We start from the raw sequence: 25,790 nt of genomic DNA on the forward strand, positions 1-25,790 counted from the left end.
GTCCAGACCGAACTACCAAGCCATGCCTTCCCTGGACCGGAAACAAGCTTCCTAGGACCGGTTTCTGGCATTTCAGCCGTCTTCAGCCAGGCTTGCTTGAATCCAGTGGCAAAGTGAGCAAGGGACTCACGTCTGAGCATACCCTGCCAACTTATGGCGATCAAAGCGGTACAAAAGGGGGTGGTGATGGACGGAGCATCAGAACCAATCAAACACTCACACCCAGTCAACAGATTTGGGTTTGATCCATCACCGTTCTTTAACCCACTCTGCCACCCCAGTTCAGACGTGGCCATATGCAAATCAGTCTGACCCTGTGCCTCATGGGAACACTCTAGCCCAAACTGCTAAGCTATGCCTTCCCTGGACCGGAAACAAGCTTCATAGGACCGGTTTCTGGCATTTCAGCCGTCTTCAGCCAGGCTTGCTTGAATCCAGTGGCAAAGTGAGCACGGGACTCACGTTTGAGCATACCCTGCCAACTTATGGCGATCAAAGCAGTACAAAAGGGGGTGGTGATGAACGGAGCATCAGAACCAATCAAACACTCACACCCAGTCAACAGATCTGGGTTTGATCCATCACCGTTCTTTAGCCCACTCTGCCACCCCAGTTCAGACATGGCCATATGCAAATCAGTGTGACCCTGTGTCTCATGGGAACAGTCCAGCCCGAACTGCCAAACTATGCCTTCCCTGGACCGGAAACAAGCTTCCTAGGACCGGTTCCTGGCATTTCAGCCGTCTTCAGCCAGGCTTGCGTGAATCCAGTGGCAAAGTGAGCAAGGGACTCACGTCTGAGCATACCCTGCCAACTTATGGCGATCAAAGCGGTACAAAAGGGGGTGGTGATGGACGGAGCATCAGAACCAATCAAACACTCACACCCAGTCAACAGATCTGGGTTTGATCCATCACCGTTCTTTAGCCACCTCTGCCACCCCAGCTCAGTCATGGCCATATGCAAATCAGTCTGACCCTGTGCCTCATGGGAACAGTCCAGACCGAACTACCAAGCCATGCCTTCCCTGGACCGGAAACAAGCTTCCTAGGACCGGTTTCTGGCATTTCAGCCGTCTTCAGCCAGGCTTGCTTGAATCCAGTGGCAAAGTGAGCAAGGGACTCACGTCTGAGCATACCCTGCCAACTTATGGCGATCAAAGCGGTACAAAAGGGGGTGGTGATGGACGGAGCATCAGAACCAATCAAAAGCTCACACCCAGTCAACAGATCTGGGTTTGATCCATCACCGTTCTTTAGCCCACTCTGCCACCCCAGTTCAGACATGGCCATATGCAAATCAGTCTGACCCTGTGCCTCATGGGAACAGTCAAGCCCGAACTGCTAAGCTATGCCTTCCCTGGACCGGAAACAAGCTTCCTAGAACACATTTTCTGGCATTTCAGCCGTTTTCAGCCAGGCTTGCTTGAATCCAGTGGCAAAGTGAGCAAGGGACTCACGTCTGAGCATACCCTGCCAACTTATGGCGATCAAAGCGGTACAAAAGGGGGTGGTGATGGACGGAGCATCAGAACCAATCAAACACTCACACCCAGTCAACAGATCTGGGTTTGATCCATCACCGTTCTTTAGCTACCTCTGCCACCCCAGCTCAGTCATGGCCATATGCAAATCAGTCTGACGCTGTGCCTCATGGGAACAGTCCAGACCGAACTACCAAGCCATGCCTTCCCTGGACCGGAAACAAGCTTCCTAGGACCGGTTTCTGGCATTTCAGCCGTCTTCCGCCAGGCTTGCTTGAATCCAGTGGCAAAGTGAGCAAGGGACTCACGTCTGAGCATACCCTGCCAACTTATGGCGATCAAAGAGATACAAAAGGGGGGGTGGTGATGGACGGAGCATCAGAACCAATCAAACACTCACACCCAGTCAACAGATCTGGGTTTGATCCATCACCGTTCTTTAGCCCACTCTGCCACCCCAGTTCAGACGTGGCCATATGCAAATCAGTCTGACCCTGTGCCTCATGGGAACACTCCAGCCCGAACTGCCAAGCTATGCCTTCCCTGGACCGGAAACAAGCTTCCTAGGACCAATTTCTGGCATTTCAGCCGTCTTCAGCCAGGCTTGCTTGAATCCAGTGGCAAAGTGAGCAAGGGACTCACGTCTGAGCATACCCTGCCAACTTATGGCGATCAAAGCGGTACAAAAGGGGGTGGTGATGGACGGAGCATCAGAACCAATCAAAAACTCACACCCAGTCAACAGATCTGGGTTTGATCCATCACCGTTCTTTAGCCCACTCTGCCACCCCAGTTCAGACATGGCCATATGCAAATCAGTCTGACCCTGTGCCTCATGGGAACAGTCAAGCTCGAACTGCTAAGCTAAGCCGTCCCTGGACTGGAAACAAGCTTCCTAGGACCGGTTTCTGGCATTTCAGCCGTCTTCAGCCAGGTATGCTTGAATCCAGTGGCAAAGTGAGCAAGGCACTCACGTTTGAGCATACCCTGCCAACTTATGGCGATCAAAGCAGTACAAAAGGGGGTGGTGATGGACGGAGCATCAGAACCAATCAAACACTCACACCCAGTCAACAGATCTGGGTGTGATCCATCACCGTTCTTTAGCCCACTCTGCCACCCCAGTTCAGACATTGCCATATGGGAACAGTCCAGCCCGAACTGCCAAGCTATGCCTTCCCTGGACCGGAAACAAGCTTCCTAGGACCGGTTTTTGGCATTTCAGCCGTCTTCAGCCAGGCTTGCTTGAATCCAGTGGCAAAGTGAGCAAGGGACTCACGTCTGAGCATACCCTGCCAACTTATGGCGATCAAAGAGGTACAAAAGGGGGTGGTGATGGACGGAGCATCAGAACCAATCAAACACTCACACCCAGTCAACAGATCTGGATTTGATCCATCACCGTTCTTTAGCCCACTCTGCCACCCCAGTTCAGACATGGCCATATGCAAATCAGTCAGACCCTGTGCCTCATGGGAACAGTCCAGCCCGAACTACCAAGCTATGCCTTCCCTGTACCGGAAACAAGCTTCCTAGGACCGGTTTCTGGCATTTCAGCCGTCTTCAGCCAGGCTTGCTTGAATCCAGTGGCAAAGTGAGCAAGGGACTCACGTCTGAGCATACCCTACCAACTTATGGCGATCAAGGCGGTACAGAAGGGGGTGGTGATGGACGGAGCATCAGAACCAATCAAAAACTCACACCCAGTCAACAGATCTGGGTTTGATCCATCACCGTTCTTTAGCCCACTCTGCCACCCCAGTTCAGACATGGCTATATGCAAATCAGTCTGACCCTGTGCCTCATGGGAGCAGTCCAGCCCGAACTGCCAAGCTATGCCTTCCCTGGACCGGAAACAAGCTTCCTAGGACCGGTTTCTGGCATTTCAGCTGTCTTCATCCAGGCTTGCTTGAATCCAGTGGCAAAGTAAGCAAGGGACTCATGTCTGAGCATACCCTGCCAACTTATGGCGATCAAAGCGGTACAAAAGGGGGGGTGGTGATGGACGGAGCATCAGAACCAATCAAACACTCACACCCAGTCAACAGATCTGGGTTTGATCCATCACCGTTCTTTAGCCCACTCTGCCACCCCAGTTCAGACATGGACATATGAAAATCAGTCTGACCCTGTGCATCATGGGAACAGTCCAGCCCGAACTGCCAAGCTATGTCTTCCCTGGACCAGAAACAAGCTTCCGAGGACTGGTTTCTGGCATTTCAGCCATCCTCAGCCAGGCTTGCTTGAATCCAGCAGCAAAGTGAGCAAGGGACTCACGTCTGAGCATACCCTGCCAACTTATGGCGATCAAAGCGGTACAAAAGGGGGGGTGGTGATGGACGGAGCATCAGAACCAATCAAACACTCACACCCAGTCAACAGATCTAGGTTTGATCCATCACCGTTCTTTAGCCCACTCTGCCACCCCAGTTCAGACATGGCCATTTGCAAATCAGTCTGACCCTGTGCCTCATGGGAACAGTCCAGCCCGAACTGCCAAGCTATGCCTTCCCTGGACCGGAAACAAGCTTCCTAGGACCGGTTTCTGGTATTTCAGCCGTCTTCAGCCAGGCTTGCTTGAATCCAGTGGCAAAGTGAGCAAGGGACTCACGTCTGAGCATACCCTGCCAACTTATGGCAATCAAAGCGGTACATAAGAGAGTGGTGGTGGACGGAGCATCAGAACCAATCAAACACTCACACCCAGTCAACAGATCTGGGTTTGATCCATCACCGTTCTTTAGCCCACTCTGCCACCCCAGTTCAGACATGGCCATATGCAAATCAGTGTGACCCTGTGTCTCATGGGAACAGTCCAGCCCGAACTGCCAAACTATGCCTTTCCTGGACCGGAAACAAGCTTCCTAGGACCGGTTCCTGGCATTTCAGCCGTCTTCAGCCAGGCTTGCTTGAATCCAGTGGCAAAGTGAGCAAGGGACTCACGTCTGAGCATACCCTGCCAACTTATGGCGATCAAAGCAGTACAAAAGGGGGTGGTGATGGACGGAGCATCAGAACCAATCAAACACTCACACCCAGTCAACAGATCTGGGTTTGATCCATCACCGTTCTTTAGCCACCTCTGCCACCCCAGCTCAGTCATGGCCATATGCAAATCAGTCTGACCCTGTGCCTCATGGGAACAGTCCAGACCGAACTACCAAGCCATGCCTTCCCTGGACCGGAAACAAGCTTCCTAGGACCGGTTTCTGGCATTTCAGCCGTCTTCAGCCAGGCTTACTTGAATCCAGTGGCAAAGTGAGCAAGGGACTCACGTCTGAGCATACCCTGCCAACTTATGGCGATCAAAGCGGTACAAAAGGGGCGGTGGTGATGGACGGAGCATCAGAACCAATCAAACACTCACACCCAGTCAACAGATCTGGGTTTGATCCATCACCGTTCTTTAGCCCACTCTGCCACCCCAGTTCAGACATGGCCATATGCAAATCAGTCTGACCCTGTGCCTCATGGGAACAGTCAAGCCCGAACTGCCAAGCTATGCCTTCCCTGGACCGGAAACAAGCTTCCTAGGACCAATTTCTGGCATTTCAGCCGTCTTCAGCCAGGCTTGCTTGAATCCAGTGGCAAAGTGAGCAAGGGACTCACGTCTGAGCATACCCTAACAACTTATGGCGATCAAAGCGGTACAAAAGGGGGTGGTGATGGACGGAGCATCAGAACCAATCAAACACTCACACCCAGTCAACAGATCTGGGTTTGATCCATCACCGTTCTTTAGCTACCTCTGCCACCCCAGCTCAGTCATGGCCATATGCAAATCAGTCTGACCCTGTGCCTCATGGGAACAGTCCAGACCGAACTACCAAGCCATGCCTTCCCTGGACCGGAAACAAGCTTCCTAGGACCGGTTTCTGGCATTTCAGCCGTCTTCAGCCAGGCTTGCTTGAATCCAGTGGCAAAGTGAGCAAGGGACTCACGTCTGAGCATACCCTGCCAACCTATGGCGATCAAAGCGGTACAAAAGGGGGTGGTGATGGACGGAGCATCAGAACCAATCAAACACTCACACCCAGTCAACAGATCTGGGTTTGATCCATCACTGTTCTTTAGCCCACTCTGCCACCCCAGTTCAGTCATGGCCATATGCAAATCAGTCTTACCCTGTGCCTCATGGGAACAGTCCAGACCGAACTACCAAGCCATGCCTTCCCTGGACCGGAAACAAGCTTCCTAGGACCGGTTTCTGGCATTTCAGCCGTCTTCAGCCAGGCTTGCTTGAATCCAGTGGCAAAGTGAGCAAGGGACTCACGTCTGAGCATACCCTGCCAACTTATGGCGATCAAAGCGGTACAAAAGGGGGTGGTGATGGACGGAGCATCAGAACCAATCAAACACTCACACCCAGTCAACAGATTTGGGTTTGATCCATCACCGTTCTTTAACCCACTCTGCCACCCCAGTTCAGACGTGGCCATATGCAAATCAGTCTGACCCTGTGCCTCATGGGAACACTCTAGCCCAAACTGCTAAGCTATGCCTTCCCTGGACCGGAAACAAGCTTCATAGGACCGGTTTCTGGCATTTCAGCCGTCTTCAGCCAGGCTTGCTTGAATCCAGTGGCAAAGTGAGCACGGGACTCACGTTTGAGCATACCCTGCCAACTTATGGCGATCAAAGCAGTACAAAAGGGGGTGGTGATGAACGGAGCATCAGAACCAATCAAACACTCACACCCAGTCAACAGATCTGGGTTTGATCCATCACCGTTCTTTAGCCCACTCTGCCACCCCAGTTCAGACATGGCCATATGCAAATCAGTGTGACCCTGTGTCTCATGGGAACAGTCCAGCCCGAACTGCCAAACTATGCCTTCCCTGGACCGGAAACAAGCTTCCTAGGACCGGTTCCTGGCATTTCAGCCGTCTTCAGCCAGGCTTGCGTGAATCCAGTGGCAAAGTGAGCAAGGGACTCACGTCTGAGCATACCCTGCCAACTTATGGCGATCAAAGCGGTACAAAAGGGGGTGGTGATGGACGGAGCATCAGAACCAATCAAACACTCACACCCAGTCAACAGATCTGGGTTTGATCCATCACCGTTCTTTAGCCACCTCTGCCACCCCAGCTCAGTCATGGCCATATGCAAATCAGTCTGACCCTGTGCCTCATGGGAACAGTCCAGACCGAACTACCAAGCCATGCCTTCCCTGGACCGGAAACAAGCTTCCTAGGACCGGTTTCTGGCATTTCAGCCGTCTTCAGCCAGGCTTACTTGAATCCAGTGGCAAAGTGAGCAAGGGACTCACGTCTGAGCATACCCTGCCAACTTATGGCGATCAAAGCGATACAAAAGGGGGGGTGGTGATGGACGGAGCATCAGAACCAATCAAACACTCACACCCAGTCAACAGATCTGGGTTTGATCCATCACCGTTCTTTAGCCCACTCTGCCACCCCAGTTCAGACATGGCCATATGCAAATCAGTCTGACCCTGTGCCTCATGGGAACACTCCAGCCTAAACTGGCAAGCTATGCCTTCCCTGGACCGGAAACAAACTTCCTAGGACCAATTTCTGGCATTTCAGCCGTCTTCAGCCAGGCTTGCTTGAATCCAGTGGCAAAGTGAGCAAGGGACTCACGTCTGAGCATACCCTGCCAACTTATGGCGATCAAAGCGGTACAAAAGGGGGTGGTGATGGACGGAGCATCAGAACCAATCAAAAGCTCACACCCAGTCAACAGATCTGGGTTTGATCCATCACCGCTCTTTAGCCCACTCTGCCACCCCAGTTCAGACATGGCCATATGCAAATCAGTCTGACCCTGTGCCTCATGGGAACAGTCAAGCCCGAACTGCTAAGCTATGCCTTCCCTGGACCGGAAACAAGCTTCCTAGAACACATTTTCTGGCATTTCAGCCGTCTTCAGCCAGGCTTGCTTGAATCCAGTGGCAAAGTGAGCAAGGGACTCACGTCTGAGCATACCCTGCCAACTTATGGCGATCAAAGCGGTACAAAAGGGGGTGGTGATGGACGGAGCATCAGAACCAATCAAACACTCACACCCAGTCAACAGATCTGGGTTTGATCCATCACCGTTCTTTAGCTACCTCTGCCACCCCAGCTCAGTCATGGCCATATGCAAATCAGTCTGACCCTGTGCCTCATGGGAACAGTCCAGACCGAACTACCAAGCCATGCCTTCCCTGGACCGGAAACAAGCTTCCTAGGACCGGTTTCTGGCATTTCAGCCGTCTTCCGCCAGGCTTGCTTGAATCCAGTGGCAAAGTGAGCAAGGGACTCACGTCTGAGCATACCCTGCCAACTTATGGCGATCAAAGAGATACAAAAGGGGGGGTGGTGATGGACGGAGCATCAGAACCAATCAAACACTCACACCCAGTCAACAGATCTGGGTTTGATCCATCACCGTTCTTTAGCCCACTCTGCCACCCCAGTTCAGACGTGGCCATATGCAAATCAGTCTGACCCTGTGCCTCATGGGAACACTCCAGCCCGAACTGCCAAGCTATGCCTTCCCTGGACCGGAAACAAGCTTCCTAGGACCAATTTCTGGCATTTCAGCCGTCTTCAGCCAGGCTTGCTTGAATCCAGTGGCAAAGTGAGCAAGGGACTCACGTCTGAGCATACCCTGCCAACTTATGGCGATCAAAGCGGTACAAAAGGGGGTGGTGATGGACGGAGCATCAGAACCAATCAAAAACTCACACCCAGTCAACAGATCTGGGTTTGATCCATCACCGTTCTTTAGCCCACTCTGCCACCCCAGTTCAGACATGGCCATATGCAAATCAGTCTGACCCTGTGCCTCATGGGAACAGTCAAGCTCGAACTGCTAAGCTAAGCCGTCCCTGGACTGGAAACAAGCTTCCTAGGACCGGTTTCTGGCATTTCAGCCGTCTTCAGCCAGGTATGCTTGAATCCAGTGGCAAAGTGAGCAAGGCACTCACGTTTGAGCATACCCTGCCAACTTATGGCGATCAAAGCAGTACAAAAGGGGGTGGTGATGGACGGAGCATCAGAACCAATCAAACACTCACACCCAGTCAACAGATCTGGGTGTGATCCATCACCGTTCTTTAGCCCACTCTGCCACCCCAGTTCAGACATTGCCATATGGGAACAGTCCAGCCCGAACTGCCAAGCTATGCCTTCCCTGGACCGGAAACAAGCTTCCTAGGACCGGTTTCTGGCATTTCAGCCGTCTTCAGCCAGGCTTGCTTGAATCCAGTGGCAAAGTGAGCAAGGGACTCACGTCTGAGCATACCCTGCCAACTTATGGCGATCAAAGAGGTACAAAAGGGGGTGGTGATGGACGGAGCATCAGAACCAATCAAACACTCACACCCAGTCAACAGATCTGGATTTGATCCATCACCGTTCTTTAGCCCACTCTGCCACCCCAGTTCAGACATGGCCATATGCAAATCAGTCAGACCCTGTGCCTCATGGGAACAGTCCAGCCCGAACTACCAAGCTATGCCTTCCCTGTACCGGAAACAAGCTTCCTAGGACCGGTTTCTGGCATTTCAGCCGTCTTCAGCCAGGCTTGCTTGAATCCAGTGGCAAAGTGAGCAAGGGACTCACGTCTGAGCATACCCTGCCAACTTATGGCGATCAAGGCGGTACAGAAGGGGGTGGTGATGGACGGAGCATCAGAACCAATCAAAAACTCACACCCAGTCAACAGATCTGGGTTTGATCCATCACCGTTCTTTAGCCCACTCTGCCACCCCAGTTCAGACATGGCTATATGCAAATCAGTCTGACCCTGTGCCTCATGGGAGCAGTCCAGCCCGAACTGCCAAGCTATGCCTTCCCTGGACCGGAAACAAGCTTCCTAGGACCGGTTTCTGGCATTTCAGCTGTCTTCATCCAGGCTTGCTTGAATCCAGTGGCAAAGTAAGCAAGGGACTCATGTCTGAGCATACCCTGCCAACTTATGGCGATCAAAGCGGTACAAAAGGGGGGGTGGTGATGGACGGAGCATCAGAACCAATCAAACACTCACACCCAGTCAACAGATCTGGGTTTGATCCATCACCGTTCTTTAGCCCACTCTGCCACCCCAGTTCAGACATGGACATATGAAAATCAGTCTGACCCTGTGCATCATGGGAACAGTCCAGCCCGAACTGCCAAGCTATGTCTTCCCTGGACCAGAAACAAGCTTCCGAGGACTGGTTTCTGGCATTTCAGCCATCCTCAGCCAGGCTTGCTTGAATCCAGCAGCAAAGTGAGCAAGGGACTCACGTCTGAGCATACCCTGCCAACTTATGGCGATCAAAGCGGTACAAAAGGGGGGGTGGTGATGGACGGAGCATCAGAACCAATCAAACACTCACACCCAGTCAACAGATCTAGGTTTGATCCATCACCGTTCTTTAGCCCACTCTGCCACCCCAGTTCAGACATGGCCATATGCAAATCAGTCTGACCCTGTGCCTCATGGGAACAGTCCAGCCCGAACTGCCAAGCTATGCCTTCCCTGGACCGGAAACAAGCTTCCTAGGACCGGTTTCTGGTATTTCAGCCGTCTTCAGCCAGGCTTGCTTGAATCCAGTGGCAAAGTGAGCAAGGGACTCACGTCTGAGCATACCCTGCCAACTTATGGCAATCAAAGCGGTACATAAGAGAGTGGTGGTGGACGGAGCATCAGAACCAATCAAACACTCACACCCAGTCAACAGATCTGGGTTTGATCCATCACCGTTCTTTAGCCCACTCTGCCACCCCAGTTCAGACATGGCCATATGCAAATCAGTGTGACCCTGTGTCTCATGGGAACAGTCCAGCCCGAACTGCCAAACTATGCCTTCCCTGGACCGGAAACAAGCTTCCTAGGACCGGTTCCTGGCATTTCAGCCGTCTTCAGCCAGGCTTGCTTGAATCCAGTGGCAAAGTGAGCAAGGGACTCACGTCTGAGCATACCCTGCCAACTTATGGCGATCAAAGCAGTACAAAAGGGGGTGGTGATGGACGGAGCATCAGAACCAATCAAACACTCACACCCAGTCAACAGATCTGGGTTTGATCCATCACCGTTCTTTAGCCACCTCTGCCACCCCAGTTCAGACATGCAAATCAGTCTGCCCCTGTGCCTCATGGGAACAGTCCAGCCCGAACTGCCAAGCTATGCCTTCCCTGGAGCGGAAACAAGCTTCCTAGGACCGGTTTCTGGCATTTCAGCCGTCTTCAGCCAGGCTTGCTTGAATCCAGTGGCAAAGTGAGCAAGGGACTCACGTCTGAGCATACCCTGCCAACTTATGGCGATCAAAGCGGTACAAAAGGGGGTGGTGATGGACGGAGCATCAGAACCAATCAAACACTCACACCCAGTCAACAGATCTGGGATTGATCCATCACCGTTCTTTAGCCCACTCTGCCACCCCAGTTCAGACATGGCCATATGCAAATCAGTGTGACCCTGTGTCTCATGGGAACAGTCCAGCCCGAACTGCCAAACTATGCCTTCCCTGGACCGGAAACAAGCTTCCTAGGACCGGTTCCTGGCATTTCAGCCGTCTTCAGCCAGGCTTGCTTGAATCCAGTGGCAAAGTGAGCAAGGGACTCACGTCTGAGCATGCCCTGCCAACTTATGGCGATCAAAGCGGTACAACAGGGGGTGGTGATGGACGGAGCATCAGAACCAATCAAACACTCACACCCAGTCAACAGATCTGGGTTTGATCCATCACCGTTCTTTAGCCACCTCTGCCACCCCAGCTCAGTCATGGCCATATGCAAATCAGTCTGACCCTGTGCCTCATGGGAACAGTCCAGACCGAACTACCAAGCCATGCCTTCCCTGGACCGGAAACAAGCTTCCTAGGACCGGTTTCTGGCATTTCAGCCGTCTTCAGCCAGGCTTACTTGAATCCAGTGGCAAAGTGAGCAAGGGACTCACGTCTGAGCATACCCTGCCAATTTATGGCGATCAAAGCGGTACAAAAGGGGCGGTGGTGATGGACGGAGCATCAGAACCAATCAAACACTCACACCCAGTCAACAGATCTGGGTTTGATCCATCACCGTTCTTTAGCCCACTCTGCCACCCCAGTTCAGACATGGCCATATGCAAATCAGTCTGACCCTGTGCCTCATGGGAACAGTCAAGCCCGAACTGCCAAGCTATGCCTTCCCTGGACCGGAAACAAGCTTCCTAGGACCAATTTCTGGCATTTCAGCCGTCTTCAGCCAGGCTTGCTTGAATCCAGTGGCAAAGTGAGCAAGGGACTCACGTCTGAGCATACCCTGCCAACTTATGGCGATCAAAGCGGTACAAAAGGGGGTGGTGATGGACGGAGCATCAGAACCAATCAAACACTCACACCCAGTCAACAGATCTGGGTTTGATCCATCACCGTTCTTTAGCTACCTCTGCCACCCCAGCTCAGTCATGGCCATATGCAAATCAGTCTGACCCTGTGCCTCATGGGAACAGTCCAGACCGAACTACCAAGCCATGCCTTCCCTGGACCGGAAACAAGCTTCCTAGGACCGGTTTCTGGCATTTCAGCCGTCTTCAGCCAGGCTTGCTTGAATCCAGTGGCAAAGTGAGCAAGGGACTCACGTCTGAGCATACCCTGCCAACTTATGGCGATCAAAGCGGTACAAAAGGGGGTGGTGATGGACGGAGCATCAGAACCAATCAAACACTCACACCCAGTCAACAGATTTGGGTTTGATCCATCACCGTTCTTTAACCCACTCTGACACCCCAGTTCAGACGTGGCCATATGCAAATCAGTCTGACCCTGTGCCTCATGGGAACACTCTAGCCCAAACTGCTAAGCTATGCCTTCCCTGGACCGGAAACAAGCTTCATAGGACCGGTTTCTGGCATTTCAGCCGTCTTCAGCCATGCTTGCTTGAATCCAGTGGCAAAGTCAGCAAGGGACTCACGTTTGAGCATACCCTGCCAACTTATGGCGATCAAAGCAGTACAAAAGGGGGTGGTGATGAACGGAGCATCAGAACCAATCAAACACTCACACCCAGTCAACAGATCTGGGTTTGATCCATCACCGTTCTTTAGCCCACTCTGCCACCCCAGTTCAGACATGGCCATATGCAAATCAGAGTGACCCTGTGTCTCATGGGAACAGTCCAGTCCGAACTGCCAAACTATGCCTTCCCTGGACCAGAAACAAGTTTCCTAGGACCGGTTCCTGGCATTTCAGCCGTCTTCAGCCAGGCTTGCGTGAATCCAGTGGCAAAGTGAGCAAGGGACTCACGGCTGAGCATACCCTGCCAACTTATGGCGATCAAAGCGGTACAAAAGGGGGTGGTGATGGACGGAGCATCAGAACCAATCAAACACTCACACCCAGTCAACAGATCTGGGTTTGATCCATCACCGTTCTTTAGCCACCTCTGCCACCCCAGCTCAGTCATGGCCATATGCAAATCAGTCTGACCCTGTGCCTCATGGGAACAGTCCAGACCGAACTACCAAGCCATGCCTTCCCTGGACCGGAAACAAGCTTCCTAGGACCGGTTTCTGGCATTTCAGCCGTCTTCAGCCAGGCTTACATGAATCCAGTGGCAAAGTGAGCAAGGGACTCACGTCTGAGCATACCCTGCCAACTTATGGCGATCAAAGCGATACAAAAGGGGGGGTGGTAATGGACGGAGCATCAGAACCAATCAAACACTCACACCCAGTCAACAGATCTGGGTTTGATCCATCACCGTTCTTTAGCCCACTCTGCCACCCCAGTTCAGACATGGCCATATGCAAATCAGTCTAACCCTGTGCCTCATGGGAACACTCCAGCCCGAACTGCCAAGCTATGCCTTCCCTGGACCGGAAACAAACTTCCTAGGACCAATTTCTGGCATTTCAGCCGTCTTCAGCCAGGCTTGCTTGAATCCAGTGGCAAAGTGAGCAAGGGACTCACGTCTGAGCATACCCTGCCAACTTATGGCGATCAAAGCGGTACAAAAGGGGGTGGTGATGGACGGAGCATCAGAACCAATCAAAAGCTCACACCCAGTCAACAGATCTGGGTTTGATCCATCACCGTTCTTTAGCTACCTCTGCCACCCCAGCTCAGTCATGGCCATATGCAAATCAGTCTGACCCTGTGCCTCATGGGAACAGTCCAGATCGAACTACCAAGCCATGCCTTCCCTGGACCGGAAACAAGCTTCCTAGGACCGGTTTCTGGCATTTCAGCCGTCTTCCGCCAGGCTTGCTTGAATCCAGTGGCAAAGTGAGCAAGGGACTCACGTCTGAGCATACCCTGCCAACTTATGGCGATCAAAGCGATACAAAAGGGGGGGTGGTGATGGACGGAGCATCAGAACCAATCAAACACTCACACCCAGTCAACAGATCTGGGTTTGATCCATCACCGTTCTTTAGCCCACTCTGTCACCCCAGTTCAGACGTGGCCATATGCAAATCAGTCTGACCCTGTGCTGCATGGGAACACTCCAGCCCGAACTGCCAAGCTATGCCTTCCCTGGACCGGAAACAAGCTTCCTAGGACCAATTTCTGGCATTTCAGCCGTCTTCAGCCAGGCTTGCTTGAATCCAGTGGCAAAGTGAGCAAGGGACTCACGTCTGAGCATACCCTGCCAACTTATGGCGATCAAAGCGGTACAAAAGGGGGTGGTGATGGACGGAGCATCAGAACCAATCAAACACTCACACCCAGTCAACAGATCTGGGTTTGATCCATCACCGTTCTTTAGCCACCTCTGCCACCCCAGCTCAGTCATGGCCATATGCAAATCAGTCTGACCCTGTGCCTCATGGGAACAGTCCAGACCGAACTACCAAGCCACGCCTTCCCTGGACCGGAAACAAGCTTCCTAGGACCGGTTTCTGGCATTTCAGCCGTCTTCAGCCAGGCTTACTTGAATCCAGTGGCAAAGTGAGCAAGGGACTCACGTCTGAGCATACCCTGCCAATTTATGGCGATCAAAGCGGTACAAAAGGGGCGGTGGTGATGGACGGAGCATCAGAACCAATCAAACACTCACACCCAGTCAACAGATCTGGGTTTGATCCATCACCGTTCTTTAGCCCACTCTGCCACCCCAGTTCAGACATGGCCATATGCAAATCAGTCTGACCCTGTGCCTCATGGGAACAGTCAAGCCCGAACTGCCAAGCTATGCCTTCCCTGGACCGGAAACAAGCTTCCTAGGACCAATTTCTGGCATTTCAGCCGTCTTCAGCCAGGCTTGCTTGAATCCAGTGGCAAAGTGAGCAAGGGACTCACGTCTGAGCATACCCTGCCAACTTATGGCGATCAAAGCGGTACAAAAGGGGGTGGTGATGGACGGAGCATCAGAACCAATCAAACACTCACACCCAGTCAACAGATCTGGGTTTGATCCATCACCGTTCTTTAGCTACCTCTGCCACCCCAGCTCAGTCATGGCCATATGCAAATCAGTCTGACCCTGTGCCTCATGGGAACAGTCCAGACCGAACTACCAAGCCATGCCTTCCCTGGACCGGAAACAAGCTTCCTAGGACCGGTTTCTGGCATTTCAGCCGTCTTCAGCCAGGCTTGCTTGAATCCAGTGGCAAAGTGAGCAAGGGACTCACGTCTGAGCATACCCTGCCAACTTATGGCGATCAAAGCGGTACAAAAGGGGGTGGTGATGGACGGAGCATCAGAACCAATCAAACACTCACACCCAGTCAACAGATTTGGGTTTGATCCATCACCGTTCTTTAACCCACTCTGACACCCCAGTTCAGACGTGGCCATATGCAAATCAGTCTGACCCTGTGCCTCATGGGAACACTCTAGCCCAAACTGCTAAGCTATGCCTTCCCTGGACCGGAAACAAGCTTCATAGGACCGGTTTCTGGCATTTCAGCCGTCTTCAGCCATGCTTGCTTGAATCCAGTGGCAAAGTCAGCAAGGGACTCACGTTTGAGCATACCCTGCCAACTTATGGCGATCAAAGCAGTACAAAAGGGGGTGGTGATGAACGGAGCATCAGAACCAATCAAACACTCACACCCAGTCAACAGATCTGGGTTTGATCCATCACTGTTCTTTAGCCCACTCTGCCACCCCAGTTCAGACATGGCCATATGCAAATCAGAGTGACCCTGTGTCTCATGGGAACAGTCCAGTCCGAACTGCCAAACTATGCCTTCCCTGGACCAGAAACAAGTTTCCTAGGACCGGTTCCTGGCATTTCAGCCGTCTTCAGCCAGGCTTGCGTGAATCCAGTGGCAAAGTGAGCAAGGGACTCACGTCTGAGCATACCCTGCCAACTTATGGCGATCAAAGCGGTACAAAAGGGGGTGGTGATGGACGGAGCATCAGAACCAATCAAACACTCACACCCAGTCAACAGATCTGGGTTTGATCCATCACCGTTCTTTAGCCACCTCTGCCACCCCAGCTCAGTCATGGCCATATGCAAATCAGTCTGACCCTGTGCCTCATGGGAACAGTCCAGACCGAACTACCAAGCCATGCCTTCCCTGGACCGGAAACAAGCTTCCTAGGACCGGTTTCTGGCATTTCAGCCGTCTTCAGCCAGGCTTACTTGAATCCAGTGGCAAAGTGAGCAAGGGACTCACGTCTGAGCATACCCTGCCAACTTATGGCGATCAAAGCGATACAAAAGGGGGGGTGGTGATGGACGGAGCATCAGAACCAATCAAACACTCACACCCAGTCAACAGATCTGGGTTTGATCCATCACCGTTCTTTAGCCCACTCTGCCACCCCAGTTCAGACATGGCCATATGCAAATCAGTCTAACCCTGTGCCTCATGGGAACACTCCAGCCCGAACTGCCAAGCTATGCCTTCCCTGGACCGGAAACAAACTTCCTAGGACCAATTTCTGGCATTTCAGCCGTCTTCAGCCAGGCTTGCTTGAATCCAGTGGCAAAGTGAGCAAGGGACTCACGTCTGAGCATACCCTGCCAACTTATGGCGATCAAAGCGGTACAAAAGGGGGTGGTGATGGACGGAGCATCAGAACCAATCAAAAGCTCACACCCAGTCAACAGATCTGGGTTTGATCCATCACCGTTCTTTAGCTACCTCTGCCACCCCAGCTCAGTCATGGCCATATGCAAATCAGTCTGACCCTGTGCCTCATGGGAACAGTCCAGATCGAACTACCAAGCCATGCCTTCCCTGGACCGGAAACAAGCTTCCTAGGACCGGTTTCTGGCATTTCAGCCGTCTTCCGCCAGGCTTGCTTGAATCCAGTGGCAAAGTGAGCAAGGGACTCACGTCTGAGCATACCCTGCCAACTTATGGCGATCAAAGCGATACAAAAGGGGGGGTGGTGATGGACGGAGCATCAGAACCAATCAAACACTCACACCCAGTCAACAGATCTGGGTTTGATCCATCACCGTTCTTTAGCCCACTCTGTCACCCCAGTTCAGACGTGGCCATATGCAAATCAGTCTGACCCTGTGCCGCATGGGAACACTCCAGCCCGAACTGCCAAGCTATGCCTTCCCTGGACCGGAAACAAGCTTCCTAGGACCAATTTCTGGCATTTCAGCCGTCTTCAGCCAGGCTTGCTTGAATCCAGTGGCAAAGTGGGCAAGGGACTCACGTCTGAGCATACCCTGCCAACTTATGGCGATCAAAGCGGTACAAAAGGGGGTGGTGATGGACGGAGCATCAGAACCAATCAAACACTCACACCCAGTCAACAGATTTGGGTTTGATCCATCACCGTTCTTTAACCCACTCTGACACCCCAGTTCAGACGTGGCCATATGCAAATCAGTCCGACCCTGTGCCGCATGGGAACACTCCAGCCCGAACTGCCAAGCTATGCCTTCCCTGGACCGGAAACAAGCTTCCTAGGACCAATTTCTGGCATTTCAGCCGTCTTCAGCCAGGCTTGCTTGAATCCAGTGGCAAAGTGAGCAAGGGACTCACGTCTGAGCATACCCTGCCAACTTATGGCGATCAAAGCGGTACAAAAGGGGGTGGTGATGGACGGAGCATCAGAACCAATCAAAAGCTCACACCCAGTCAACAGATCTGGGTTTGATCCATCACCGTTCTTTAGCTACCTCTGCCACCCCAGCTCAGTCATGGCCATATGCAAATCAGTCTGACCCTGTGCCTCATGGGAACAGTCCAGACCGAACTACCAAGCCATGCCTTCCCTGGACCGGAAACAAGCTTCCTAGGACCGGTTTCTGGCATTTCAGCCGTCTTCAGCCAGGCTTGCTTGAATCGAGTGGCAAAGTGAGCAAGGGACTCACGTCTGAGCATACCCTGCCAACTTATGGCGATCAAAGCGGTACAAAAGGGGGTGGTGATGGGCGGAGCATCAGAACCAATCAAACACTCACACCCAGTCAACAGATTTGGGTTTGATCCATCACCGTTCTTTAACCCACTCTGACACCCCAGTTCAGACGTGGCCATATGCAAATCAGTCTGACCCTGTGCCTCATGGGAACACTCTAGCCCAAACTGCTAAGCTATGCCTTCCCTGGACCGGAAACAAGCTTCATAGGACCGGTTTCTGGCATTTCAGCCGTCTTCAGCCATGCTTGCTTGAATCCAGTGGCAAAGTCAGCAAGGGACTCACGTTTGAGCATACCCTGCCAACTTATGGCGATCAAAGCAGTACAAAAGGGGGTGGTGATGAACGGAGCATCAGAACCAATCAAACACTCACACCCAGTCAACAGATCTGGGTTTGATCCATCACCGTTCTTTAGCCCACTCTGCCACCCCAGTTCAGACATGGCCATATGCAAATCAGAGTGACCCTGTGTCTCATGGGAACAGTCCAGTCCGAACTGCCAAACTATGCCTTCCCTGGACCAGAAACAAGTTTCCTAGGACCGGTTCCTGGCATTTCAGCCGTCTTCAGCCAGGCTTGCGTGAATCCAGTGGCAAAGTGAGCAAGGGACTCACGTCTGAGCATACCCTGCCAACTTATGGCGATCAAAGCGGTACAAAAGGGGGTGGTGATGGACGGAGCATCAGAACCAATCAAACACTCACACCCAGTCAACAGATCTGGGTTTGATTTATCACCGTTCTTTAGCCACCTCTGCCACCCCAGCTCAGTCATGGCCATATGCAAATCAGTCTGACCCTGTGCCTCATGGGAACAGTCCAGACCGAACTACCAAGCCATGCCTTCCCTGGACCGGAAACAAGCTTTCTAGGACCGGTTTCTGGCATTTCAGCCGTCTTCAGCCAGGCTTACTTGAATCCAGTGGCAAAGTGAGCAAGGGACTCACGTCTGAGCATACCCTGCCAACTTATGGCGATCAAAGCGATACAAAAGGGGGGGTGGTGATGGACGGAGCATCAGAACCAATCAAACACTCACACCCAGTCAACAGATCTGGGTTTGATCCATCACCGTTCTTTAGCCCACTCTGCCACCCCAGTTCAGACATGGCCATATGCAAATCAGTCTGACCCTGTGCCTCATGGGAACACTCCAGCCCGAACTGCCAAGCTATGCCTTCCCTGGACCGAAAACAAACTTCCTAGGACCAATTTCTGGCATTTCAGCCGTCTTCAGCCAGGCTTGCTTGAATCCAGTGGCAAAGTGAGCAAGGGACTCACGTCTGAGCATACCCTGCCAACTTATGGCGATCAAAGCGGTACAAAAGGGGGTGGTGATGGACGGAGCATCAGAACCAATCAAAAGCTCACACCCAGTCAACAGATCTGGGTTTGATCCATCACCGTTCTTTAGCTACCTCTGCCACCCCAGCTCAGTCATGGCCATATGCAAATCAGTCTGACCCTGTGCCTCATGGGAACAGTCCAGACCGAACTACCAAGCCATGCCTTCCCTGGACCGGAAACAAGCTTCCTAGGACCGGTTTCTGGCATTTCAGCCGTCTTCAGCCAGGCTTGCTTGAATCCAGTGGCAAAGTGAGCAAGGGACTCACGTCTGAGCATACCCTGCCAACTTATGGCGATCAAAGCGGTACAAAAGGGGGTGGTGATGGACGGAGCATCAGAACCAATCAAACACTCACACCCAGTCAACAGATTTGGGTTTGATCCATCACCGTTCTTTAACCCACTCTGACACCCCAGTTCAGACGTGGCCATATGCAAATCAGTCTGACCCTGTGCCTCATGGGAACACTCTAGCCCAAACTGCTAAGCTATGCCTTCCCTGGACCGGAAACAAGCTTCATAGGACCGGTTTCTGGCATTTCAGCCGTCTTCAGCCATGCTTGCTTGAATCCAGTGGCAAAGTCAGCAAGGGACTCACGTTTGAGCATACCCTGCCAACTTATGGCGATCAAAGCAGTACAAAAGGGGGTGGTGATGAACGGAGCATCAGAACCAATCAAACACTCACACCCAGTCAACAGATCTGGGTTTGATCCATCACCGTTCTTTAGCCCACTCTGCCACCCCAGTTCAGACATGGCCATATGCAAATCAGAGTGACCCTGTGTCTCATGGGAACAGTCCAGTCCGAACTGCCAAACTATGCCTTCCCTGGACCAGAAACAAGTTTCCTAGGACCGGTTCCTGGCATTTCAGCCGTCTTCAGCCAGGCTTGCGTGAATCCAGTGGCAAAGTGAGCAAGGGACTCACGTCTGAGCATACCCTGCCAACTTATGGCGATCAAAGCGGTACAAAAGGGGGTGGTGATGGACGGAGCATCAGAACCAATCAAACACTCACACCCAGTCAACAGATCTGGGTTTGATCCATCACCGTTCTTTAGCCACCTCTGCCACCCCAGCTCAGTCATGGCCATATGCAAATCAGTCTGACCCTGTGCCTCATGGGAACAGTCCAGACCGAACTACCAAGCCATGCCTTCCCTGGACCGGAAACAAGCTTCCTAGGACCGGTTTCTGGCATTTCAGCCGTCTTCAGCCAGGCTTACTTGAATCCAGTGGCAAAGTGAGCAAGGGACTCACGTCTGAGCATACCCTGCCAACTTATGGCGATCAAAGCGATACAAAAGGGGGGGTGGTGATGGACGGAGCATCAGAACCAATCAAACACTCACACCCAGTCAACAGATCTGGGTTTGATCCATCACCGTTCTTTAGCCCACTCTGCCACCCCAGTTCAGACATGGCCATATGCAAATCAGTCTGACCCTGTGCCTCATGGGAACACTCCAGCCCGAACTGCCAAGCTATGCCTTCCCTGGACCGAAAACAAACTTCCTAGGACCAATTTCTGGCATTTCAGCCGTCTTCAGCCAGGCTTGCTTGAATCCAGTGGCAAAGTGAGCAAGGGACTCACGTCTGAGCATACCCTGCCAACTTATGGCGATCAAAGCGGTACAAAAGGGGGTGGTGATGGACGGAGCATCAGAACCAATCAAAAGCTCACACCCAGTCAACAGATCTGGGTTTGATCCATCACCGTTCTTTAGCTACCTCTGCCACCCCAGCTCAGTCATGGCCATATGCAAATCAGTCTGACCCTGTGCCTCATGGGAACAGTCCAGACCGAACTACCAAGCCATGCCTTCCCTGGACCGGAAACAAGCTTCCTAGGACCGGTTTCTGGCATTTCAGCCGTCTTCCGCCAGGCTTGCTTGAATCCAGTGGCAAAGTGAGCAAGGGACTCACGTCTGAGCATACCCTGCCAACTTATGGCGATCAAAGCGATACAAAAGGGGGGGTGGTGATGGACGGAGCATCAGAACCAATCAAACACTCACACCCAGTCAACAGATCTGGGTTTGATCCATCACCGTTCTTTAGCCCACTCTGTCACCCCAGTTCAGACGTGGCCATATGCAAATCAGTCTGACCCTGTGCCGCATGGGAACACTCCAGCCCGAACTGCCAAGCTATGCCTTCCCTGGACCGGAAACAAGCTTCCTAGGACCAATTTCTGGCATTTCAGCCGTCTTCAGCCAGGCTTGCTTGAATCCAGTGGCAAAGTGAGCAAGGGACTCACGTCTGAGCATACCCTGCCAACTTATGGCGATCAAAGCGGTACAAAAGGGGGTGGTGATGGACGGAGCATCAGAACCAATCAAAAACTCACACCCAGTCAACAGATCTGGGTTTGATCCATCACCGTTCTTTAGCCCACTCTGCCACCCCAGTTCAGACATGGCCATATGCAAATCAGTCTGACCCTGTGCCTCATGGGAACAGTCAAGCTCGAACTGCTAAGCTATGCCGTCCCTGGACTGGAAACAAGCTTCCTAGGACCGGTTTCTGGCATTTCAGCCGTCTTCAGCCAGGCTTGCTTGAATCCAGTGGCAAAGTGAGCAAGGGACTCACGTGTGAGCATACCCTGCCAACTTATGGCGATCAAGGCGGTACAGAAGGGGGTGGTGATGGACGGAGCATCAGAACCAATCAAAAACTCACACCCAGTCAACAGATCTGGGTTTGATCCATCACCGTTCTTTAGCCCACTCTGCCACCCCAGTTCAGACATGGCTATATGCAAATCAGTCTGACCCTGTGCCTCATGGGAACAGTCCAGCCCGAACTGCAAAGCTATACCTTCCCTGGACCGGAAACAAGCTTCCTAGGACCGGTTTCTGGCATTTCAGCCGTCTTCTGCCAGGCATGCTTGAATCCAGTGGCAAAGTGAGCAAGGGACTCACGTTTGAGCATACCCTGCCAACTTATGGCGATCAAAGCGGTACAAAAGGGGGTGGTGATGGACGGAGCATCAGAACCAATCAAACACTCACACCCAGTCAACAGATCAGGGTTTGATCCATCACCCTTCTTTAGCCCACTCTGCCACCCCAGTTCAGACATGGCCATATGCAAATCAGTCTGACCCTGTGCCTCATGGGAACAGTCAGGCCCAAACTGCCAAGCTATGCCTTCCCTGGACCGGAAACAAGCTTCCTAGGACCGGTTTCTGGCATTTCAGCCGTCTTCAGCCAGGCTTGCTTGAATCCAGTGGCAAAGTGAGCAAGGGACTCACGTCTGAGCATACCCTGCCAACTTATGGCTATCAAAGCGGTACAAAAGAGGGGGTGGTGATGGATGGAGCATCAGAACCAATCAAACACTCACACCCAGTCAACAGATCTGGGTTTGATGCATCACCGTTCTTTAGCCCACTCTGCCACCCCAGTTCAGACATGGCCATATGCAAATCAGTCTGACCCTGTGCCTCATGGGAACAGTCCAGCCTGAACTGCAAGCTATGCCTTCCCTGGACCGGAAACAAGCTTCCTAGGACCGGTTTCTGGCATTTCAGCCGTCTTCAGCCAGACTTGCTTGAATCCAGTGGCAAAGTGAGCAAGGGACTCACGTCTGAGCATACCCTGCCAACTTATGGCAATCAAAGCGGTACAAAAGGGGGGGTGGTGATGGACGAAGCATCAGAACCAATCAAACACTCACACCCAGTCAACAGATCTGGGTTTGATCCATCACCGTTTTTTAGCCCATTCTGCCACCCCAGTTCAGACATGGCCATATGCAAATCAGTCTGACCCTGTGTCTCATGGGAACAGTCCAGCCCGAACTGCCAAGCTATGCCTTCCCTGGAACGGAAACAAGATTCCTAGGACTGGTTTCTGGCATTTCAGCCGTCTTCAGCCAGGCTTGCTTGAATCCAGTGGCAAAGTGAACAAGGGACTCACGTCTGAGCATACCCTGCCAACTTATGGCGATCAAAGCGATACAAAAGGGGGGGTGGTGATGGACGGAGCATCAGAACCAATCAAACACTCACACCCAGTCAACAGATCTGGGTTTGATCCATCACCGTTCTTTAGCCCACTCTGCCACCCCAGTTCAGACGTGGCCATATGCAAATCAGTCTGACCCTGTGCCTCATGGGAACACTCCAGCCCGAACTGCTAAGCTATGCCTTCCCTGGACCGGAAACAAGCTTCCTAGGACCGGTTTCTGGCATTTCAGCCGTCTTCAGCCAGGCTTGCTTGAATCCAGTGGCAAAGTGAGCAAGGGACTCACGTTTGAGCATACCCTGTCAAATTATGGCGATCAAAGCAGTACAAAAGGGGGTGGTGATGGACGAAGCATCAGAACCAATCAAACACTCACACCCAGTCAACAGATTTGGGTTTGATCCATCGCCGTTCTTTAGCCCACTCTGCCACCCCAGTTCAGACATGGCCATATGCAAATCAGTGTGACCCTGTGTCTCATGGGAACAGTCCAGCCCAAACTGCCAAACTATGCCTTCCCTGGACCGGAAACAAGCTTCCTAGGACCGGTTCCTGGCATTTCAGCCGTCTTCAGCCAGGCTTGCTTGAATCCAGTGGCAAAGTGAGCAAGGGACCCACGTCTGAGCATACCCTGCCAACTTATGGCGATCAAAGCGGTACAAAAGGGGGTGGTGATGGACGGAGCATCAGATCCAATCAAACACTCACACCCAGTCAACAGATCTGGGTTTGATCCATCACCGTTCTTTAGCCACCTCTGCCACCCCAGTTCAGACATGGACATATGCAAATCAGTCTGACCCTGTGCCTCATGGGAACAGTCCAGCCTGAACTGCCAAGCTATGCCTTCCCTGGACCGGAAACAAGCTTCCTAGGACCGGTTTCTGGCATTTCAGCCGTCTTCAGCCAGGCTTGCTTGAATCCAGTGGCAAAGTGAGCAAGGGACTCACGTCTGAGCATACCCTGCCAACTTATGGCGATCAAAGCGGTACAAAAGGGGGTGGTGATGGACGGAGCATCAGAACCAATCAAACACTCACACACAGTCAACAGATCTGGGTTTGATCCATCACTGTTCTTTAGCTCACTCTGCCACCCCAGCTCAGTCATGGCCATATGCAAATCAGTCTGACCCTGTGCCTCATGGGAACAGTCCAGACCGAACTACCAAGCTATGCCTTCCCTGGACCGGAAACAAGCTTCCTAGGACCGGTTTCTGGCATTTCAGCCGTCTTCAGCCAGACTTGCTTGAATCCAGTGGCAAAGTGAGCAAGGGACTCACGTCTGAGCATACCCTGCCAACTTATGGCAATCAAAGCGGTACAAAAGGGGGGGTGGTGATGGACGAAGCATCAGAACCAATCAAACACTCACACCCAGTCAACAGATCTGGGTTTGATCCATCACCGTTTTTTAGCCCACTCTGCCACCCCAGTTCAGACATGGCCATATGCAAATCAGTCTGACCCTGTGTCTCATGGGAACAGTCCAGCCCGAACTGCCAAGCTATGCCTTCCCTGGAACGGAAACAAGATTCCTAGGACTGGTTTCTGGCATTTCAGCCGTCTTCAGCCAGGCTTGCTTGAATCCAGTGGCAAAGTGAACAAGGGACTCACGTCTGAGCATACCCTGCCAACTTATGGCGATCAAAGCGATACAAAAGGGGGGGTGGTGATGGACGGAGCATCAGAACCAATCAAACACTCACACCCAGTCAACAGATCTGGGTTTGATCCATCACCGTTCTTTAGCCCACTCTGCCACCCCAGTTCAGACGTGGCCATATGCAAATCAGTCTGACCCTGTGCCTCATGGGAACACTCCAGCCCGAACTGCTAAGCTATGCCTTCCCTGGACCGGAAACAAGCTTCCTAGGACCGGTTTCTGGCATTTCAGCCGTCTTCAGCCAGGCTTGCTTGAATCCAGTGGCAAAGTGAGCAAGGGACTCACGTTTGAGCATACCCTGTCAAATTATGGCGATCAAAGCAGTACAAAAGGGGGTGGTGATGGACGAAGCATCAGAACCAATCAAACACTCACACCCAGTCAACAGATTTGGGTTTGATCCATCGCCGTTCTTTAGCCCACTCTGCCACCCCAGTTCAGACATGGCCATATGCAAATCAGTGTGACCCTGTGTCTCATGGGAACAGTCCAGCCCAAACTGCCAAACTATGCCTTCCCTGGACCGGAAACAAGCTTCCTAGGACCGGTTCCTGGCATTTCAGCCGTCTTCAGCCAGGCTTGCTTGAATCCAGTGGCAAAGTGAGCAAGGGACCCACGTCTGAGCATACCCTGCCAACTTATGGCGATCAAAGCGGTACAAAAGGGGGTGGTGATGGACGGAGCATCAGATCCAATCAAACACTCACACCCAGTCAACAGATCTGGGTTTGATCCATCACCGTTCTTTAGCCACCTCTGCCACCCCAGTTCAGACATGGACATATGCAAATCAGTCTGACCCTGTGCCTCATGGGAACAGTCCAGCCTGAACTGCCAAGCTATGCCTTCCCTGGACCGGAAACAAGCTTCCTAGGACCGGTTTCTGGCATTTCAGCCGTCTTCAGCCAGGCTTGCTTGAATCCAGTGGCAAAGTGAGCAAGGGACTCACGTCTGAGCATACCCTGCCAACTTATGGCGATTAAAGGGTACAAAAGGGGGGGTGGTGATGGACAGAGCATCAGAACCAATCAAACACTCACACCCAGTCAACAGATCTGGGTT

The sequence above is a fragment of the Triturus cristatus genome, chromosome 2_2 (assembly GCF_964204655.1).
Source record: "Triturus cristatus chromosome 2_2, aTriCri1.1, whole genome shotgun sequence".
NCBI classification, from domain to species: domain Eukaryota; kingdom Metazoa; phylum Chordata; class Amphibia; order Caudata; family Salamandridae; genus Triturus; species Triturus cristatus.